This window comes from Oncorhynchus keta, chromosome 37, assembly GCF_023373465.1.
Source record: "Oncorhynchus keta strain PuntledgeMale-10-30-2019 chromosome 37, Oket_V2, whole genome shotgun sequence".
Taxonomy (NCBI): Eukaryota; Metazoa; Chordata; class Actinopteri; order Salmoniformes; family Salmonidae; genus Oncorhynchus; species Oncorhynchus keta.
Window position 1 is genome coordinate 27,714,971 of NC_068457.1, and position 7,112 is coordinate 27,722,082.

General features: G+C 38.2%; 1 long non-coding RNA gene across 3 annotated transcripts; it reads left to right on the top strand.

Annotated features, from left to right (window-relative positions):
• Positions 1–377: 377 nt before the first annotated feature.
• On the top strand, positions 378–2,713 carry LOC127916623 (uncharacterized). Of its 3 annotated transcripts, XR_008095406.1 has the most exons (6): positions 378–417; positions 610–657; positions 913–1,008; positions 1,612–1,659; positions 2,517–2,564; positions 2,661–2,713. It is a non-coding gene; the product is annotated as an uncharacterized LOC127916623 (long non-coding RNA). The 3 variants fall into 3 exon arrangements; XR_008095407.1 differs by lacking the exon at positions 913–1,008; XR_008095408.1 differs by lacking the exons at positions 378–417; positions 610–657; positions 913–1,008 and adding an exon at positions 1,235–1,322.
• Positions 2,714–7,112: the final 4,399 nt, after the last annotated feature.

Consider the following 7,112-nt stretch of genomic DNA (forward strand, 5'->3'; position numbering starts at 1 on the left):
GCACTGAGTCAATGATAACTTGGCTGTTTACACAGAGTACCAGCACTGAGTCAATGATAACTTGGCTGTTTACACAGAGTACCAGCACTGAGTCAATGATAACTTGGCTGTTTAAACAGAGTATCAGTACTGAGTCAATGATAACTTGGATAGATAATAAACAGTAACAACAGTATACTGTAGGTAGGGGTAACAGGATAGATAGTAAACAGTAACAACAGTATACTGTAGGTAGGGGGTAACAGGATAGATAGTAAACAGTAACAACAGTATACTGTAGGTAGGGGTAACAGGATAGATAGTAAACAGTAACAACAGTATACTGTAGGTAGGTAACAGGATAGATAATAAACAGTAACAACAGTATACTGATAGTAAACAGGATAGATAATAAACAGTAACAACAGTATACTGTAGGTAGGGGTAACAGGATAGATAGTAAACAGTAACAACAGTATACTGTAGGTAGGGGTAACAGGATAGATAGTAAACAGTAACAACAGTATACTGTAGGTAGGGGTAACAGGATAGATAGTAAACAGTAACAACAGTATACTGTAGGTAGGGGTAACAGGATAGATAGTAAACAGTAACAACAGTATACTGTAGGTAGGGGTAACAGGATAGATAATAAACAGTAACAACAGTATACTGTAGGTAGGGGTAACAGGATAGATAGTAAACAGTAACAACAGTATACTGTAGGTAGGGGTAACAGGATAGATAGTAAACAGTAACAACAGTATACTGTAGGTAGGGTAAACAGTAACAACAGTAACAGGATAGATAATAAACAGTAACAACAGTATACTGTAGGTAGGGGTAACAGGATAGATAGTAAACAGTAACAACAGTATACTGTAGGTAGGGGTAACAGGATAGATAGTAAACAGTAACAACAGTATACTGTAGGTAGGGGTAACAGGATAGATAATAAACAGTAACAACAGTATACTGTAGGTAGGGGTAACAGGATAGATAATAAACAGTAACAACAGTATACTGTAGGTAACAGGGGTAACAGTATACTGTAGGTAGGGGTAACAGGATAGATAATAAACAGTAACAACAGTATACTGTAGGTAGGGGTAACAGGATAGATAATAAACAGTAACAACAGTATACTGTAGGTAGGGGTAACAGGATAGATAATAAACAGTAACAACAGTATACTGTAGGTAGGGGTAACAGGATAGATAATAAACAGTAACAACAGTATACTGTAGGTAGGGGTAACAGGATAGATAATAAACAGTAACAACAGTATACTGTAGGTAGGGGTAACAGGATAGATAATAAACAGTAACAACAGTATACTGTAGGTAGGGGTAACAGGATAGATAGTAAACAGTAACAACAGTATACTGTAGGTAGGGGGTAACAGGATAGATAGTAAACAGTAACAACAGTATACTGTAGGTAGGGGTAACAGGATAGATAGTAAACAGTAACAACAGTATACTGTAGGTAGGGGTAACAGGATAGATAGTAAACAGTAACAACAGTATACTGTAGGTAGGGGTAACAGGATAGATAGTAAACAGTAACAACAGTATACTGTAGGTAGGGGTAACAGGATAGATAGTAAACAGTAACAACAGTATACTGTAGGTAGGGGTAACAGGATAGATAATAAACAGTAACAACAGTATACTGTAGGTAGGGGTAACAGGATAGATAGTAAACAGTAACAACAGTATACTGTAGGTAGGGGTAACAGGATAGATAGTAAACAGTAACAAACAACAGTATACTGTAGGTAGGGGTAACAGGATAGATAGTAAACAGTAACAACAGTATACTGTAGGTAGGGGTAACAGGATAGATAGTAAACAGTAACAACAGTATACTGTAGGTAGGGGTAACAGGATAGATAATAAACAGTAACATACAGTATACTGTAACAACAGTATACTGTAGGTAGGGGTAACAGGATAGATAATAAACAGTAACAACAGTATACTGTAGGTAGGGGTAACAGGATAGATAATAAACAGTAACAACAGTATACTGTAGGTAGGGGTAACAGGATAGATAATAAACAGTAACAACAGTATACTGTAGTAACAACAGTATACTAAGGCTAGGGGTAACAGGATAGATAGTAAACAGTAACAACAGTATACTGTAGGTAGGGGTAACAGGATAGATAGTAAACAGTAACAACAGTATACTGTAGGTAGGGGTAACAGGATAGATAGTAAACAGTAACAACAGTATACTGTAGGTAGGGGTAACAGGATAGATAGTAAACAGTAACAACAGTATACTGTAGGTAGGGGTAACAGGATAGATAGTAAACAGTAACAACAGTATACTGTAGGTAGGGGTAACAGGATAGATAGTAAACAGTAACAACAGTATACTGTAGGTAGGGGTAACAGGATAGATAGTAAACAGTAACAACAGTATACTGTAGGTAGGGGGTAACAGGATAGATAGTAAACAGTAACAACAGTATACTGTAGGTAGGGGTAACAGGATAGATAGTAAACAGTAACAACAGTATACTGTAGGTAGGGGTAACAGGATAGATAATAAACAGTAACAACAGTATACTGTAGGTAGGGGTAACAGGATAGATAGTAAACAGTAACAACAGTATACTGTAGGTAGGGGTAACAGGATAGATAGTAAACAGTAACAACAGTATACTGTAGGTAGGGGTAACAGGATAGATAATAAACAGTAACAACAGTATACTGTAGGTAGGGGTAACAGGATAGATAGTAAACAGTAACAACAGTATACTGTAGGTAGGGGTAACAGGATAGATAGTAAACAGTAACAGTATACTGTAGGTAGGTCTAGATATAAACAGTAACAACAGTATACTGTAGGTAGACAGGATAGATAGTAAACAGTAACAACAGTATACTGTAGGTATGTAACAGGATAGATAGTAAACAGTAACAACAGTCAACTCTAACTAGGGGTAACAGGAAAGATACTAAACAGTAACAGCAAAACAGTGAGTAGGATTTTAGAACAGTAACAACAGTATACTGTAGGTAGGGGTAACAGGGAGATAGTAAACAGTTTAACAACAGTATACTGTACAAGGGTAACAGGATAGATAGTACAGTAACAACAGTATACTGTAGGCTAGTTAACAGGATAGATAATAAACAGTAACAACAGTAAACTGTAGGTAAAACAGGTACATAGTTGAACTTTCAGTAGGATAGAGTAAACAGCAACAACAGTATACTGTCAGTAACTCAGTTTGTCAAACACAAAACAAAACACAAAACACAGTAACAACTTATTGGCTTTAAGATTCCAGAGACTGTCAATTCCATGGCAGGTATGCAAACAACACACTCCAACAGACACACAGTTTGTCAACATAAAACAGTCAACAGGATGCATAGTAAAAGTACACCCAGCAAAACAGTGATGAATAGAACTAAGCCTTCCAGAAGGATCTCTAACAGAGGAATGTGTGGCAGGCTGAAAACATGCCAATACTACAAGGCTGAAAACAATGAATACTATAGGCTAGTTAGAAAACATTTAGCTACCTAAAAGTACTAAGACCAAAACAATGACAAAACAGTACAGGCTGAAAACAATTTCAGTACTGTCAACTCAGTTTAAAAACAAAAACAAAACACAAAACAGTATTATTAATAAGATTCCAGTAACAATGTCAAACCGCTGGTCAAAACACGCAAAGCCTGAAACAGTCACAGTTTGTCAACATGAATACAGTAGAAAACAATGAATACTAAGGCTGAAAACAATGAATACTAAGGCTGAAAACAATGAATACTAAGGCTGAAAACAATGAATACTAAGGCTGAAAACAATGAATACTAAGGCTAAAAACAATGAATACTAAGGCTGAAAACAACTATGCCTGAAATCAACATATACTAAGGCTGAAAACAATGAATACTAAGGCTGAAATCAATGAATACTACGGCTGAAAACAATGAATACTAAGGCTGAAAACAATGAATACTAAGGCTGAAAACAATGAATACTACGGCTGAAAACAATGAATACTACGGCTGAAAACAATGAATACTACGGCTGAAAACAATGAATACTAAGGCTGAAAACAATGAATACTAAGGCTGAAAACAATGAATACTAAGGCTGAAAACAATGAATACTAAGGCTAAAAACAATGAATACTAAGGCTGAAAACAATGAATACTAAGGCTAAAAACAATGAATACTAAGGCTGAAAACAATGAATACTAAGGCTGAAAACAATGAATACTAAGGCTGAAAACAATGAATACTAAGGCTGAAAACAATGAATACTAAGGCTGAAAACAATGAATACTAAGGCTGAAAACAATGAATACTAAGGCTGAAAACAATGAATACTAAGGCTGAAAACAATGAATACTAAGGCTGAAAACAATGAATACTAAGGCTGAAAACAATGAATACTAAGGCTGAAATCAACATATACTAAGGCTGAAAACAATGAATACTAAGGCTGAAAACAATGAATACTAAGGCTGAAAGCAATGAATACGAAGGCTGAAATCAATTAAGGCTGAAAACAACTAGATGAAAATGGTGGTAGCCAGCCCACAGCTGGTCAGGGCTGTAACCCTATCTACCCCAGGCATCTACAGACACAGTTGAGTGTCATTGGCTACCAGGAGGCCTCTCAAAATAGCCTTGCCGTAAAGAAGGGAGGGGGGAGGGGTGCTCTGAACTCTCTCACACTCTCACAGCTTATTACCACTGTTATCTAAACTGACTTGATACTGTTCACCAATGGTGCTCCCTGAACCTATGACATTAGCTACATTAAGGCTATTCCATGTGAGAAATTTCCAAGAAACTGAAGATCTCGTACAACACTGTGTACTACTCCCTTCACAGAACAGCGCAAACTGGCTCTAACCAGAATAGAAAGAGGATTAGGAGGCCCCGGTCCCCAACTGAGCAAGAGGACAAGTACATTAGAGGGTCTAGTTTGAGAAACAGACCCCTCACAAGTCCTCAACTGGCAGCTTAATTAAATAGTGCCCGCAAAACACTAGTCTCAACGTCAACAGCGAAGAGGTGACTCTGGGATGCTGGCCTTCTAGGCAGAGTTCCTCTGTCCAGTGTCTGTGTTCTTTGCCCATCTTAATCTTTTATTTTTATTGGCCAGTCTGAGATCTGGCTTTTTCTTTGCAACTCTGCCTAGAAGGCCAGCATCCCGGAGTTGCCTCTTCACTGTTGACATTGAGACTGGTGTTTTATGGGTACTATTTAATGAAGCTGCCAGTTGAGGACTTATGAGGCGTAACATAGTCAAGCTAAATCTGGGACACTCAAATTAGTATGATATGTTACATTTGGATTAGCTAACACAACGTGCCATTGGAACACAGGAGTGAGTGATGGTTGCTGATAATGGGCCTCTGTACGCCTATGTAGATATTCCATTTTTTTTTTTAAACAGCCGTTTCCAGCTACAATAGTAATTTACAACATTAACAATGTCTACACTGTATTTCTGATCAATTTGATGTTATTTTAATGAACAAAACAGGACATTTCTAAGTGATCCCAAACTGTTGAACAGTAGTGTAAGTATCTTACACAGACACACACACTGTGAACGGTCAACATGGTCAAGTTAATCTGGGAGAACCTCATATTTTCAGTTGACTTCACAGAGGAAGCTGCGATTGTGATGTGATTTCCTGTCTACAGGGTCATCATCTCAGTTCCCCTCGATGTTCCCCTTTCTAGGCTTTCCCATGGAGGTGAAGGACCATGTCTCTGTATGGTGTTAGTGAGGCAGTGTGTCATTGTGTGTGTATGTGTTAGTGTATGTGCGTGCGTGCGTGCGTGTTCACTCACCTGTATACATAAACCTTTCATTGTTTAAATCAACATCCCTAATCTTCACTTCTGTACTTAAATTCAGCCACCACCTGTACCTTCAATGATCTAGAACTTCAAATGCTTCTGCTTTTTTTTAAATCCCACTTCTGGAAATAACAACAATTGCACTCTGCTTTCAAACAGTCAACGCCTAGTTACTAAAGGGATGCATTTCAATGTATAAACAACTCTAATCGAGCATCGTGTCAAAAGATGTTTTGAGGAAGCTCGGCCAAACAAAAACATGTGGTCTTTCATGGGTTCACTTCAACAGCCATCTCTATTGTGATGTACAGTTGAAGTCTGAAGTTTACCTACAGTAACGTTCTTGAAATGAGCGGACCAAGGCGCAGCGTGGATTGAGTTCCACATCTTTTTAATACAAAGTGAAACTAGAAACAAAAACAACAAAACTCCAACGACTGTGCAGACGTAGTGGCCAAACACACACAAACAATATCCCACTACCCAGGTGGGAACAATGGAGAACTTAAGTATGATCGCCAATTAGAGACAACGATAATCAGCTGCCTCTACTTGGGAACCATACCAAGCTCACCAACATAGATATAGGAAAAACTAGAACACCTTCTGACCCACTGGAATTGTGATACAGTGAATTATAAGTGAAATAATCTGTATGTTAACAATTGTTGGAAAAATTACTTGTTATGCACAAATTAGATGTCCTAACCGATTTGCCAAAACTATAATTTATTAACAAGAAATGTGTGGAGTGGTTGAAAAACGAGTTTTATTGACTCCAACTTAAGTGTATGTAAACTTCCGACTTCAATTGTATGGAGTGAGTCATTTGTTCCTGTTGCAACAGAGAGCTAGCCTGCTTCCAGGTCTGTGTGTGCTGTCTTGCCAAACAATGACCATATGAGTTGGGCCTGACGGCACACTGTGATCAGGGACCAGGCTGACAAGGAGCTACCGAAGCCACAGATCTGTGTGTGGTGATGACGTTTATGCCATGTCATACCTGGAAAGCCAACATTTTCAACACAGGCAGGAGTTTAATGAGTGGATAGCTAGTGCACAAGCAGACTGTGAATTGTCCATTTAACACTCAAACAGCTGTGTTCTTGTAATCTATTGTTTTTCCATTTTACAACTCATGACCAGTTCCTCGTTCTGCAGAAGATCCTCTTTTGGCAAAATAATAGTCCCTCTTGTGTGCGTGTACCTACTTCCTCTCTGGCTGCTCGGTTCACATGATGCAGAAGTGCCTGGTCAACCCTCCTATACAAAGCTATTTA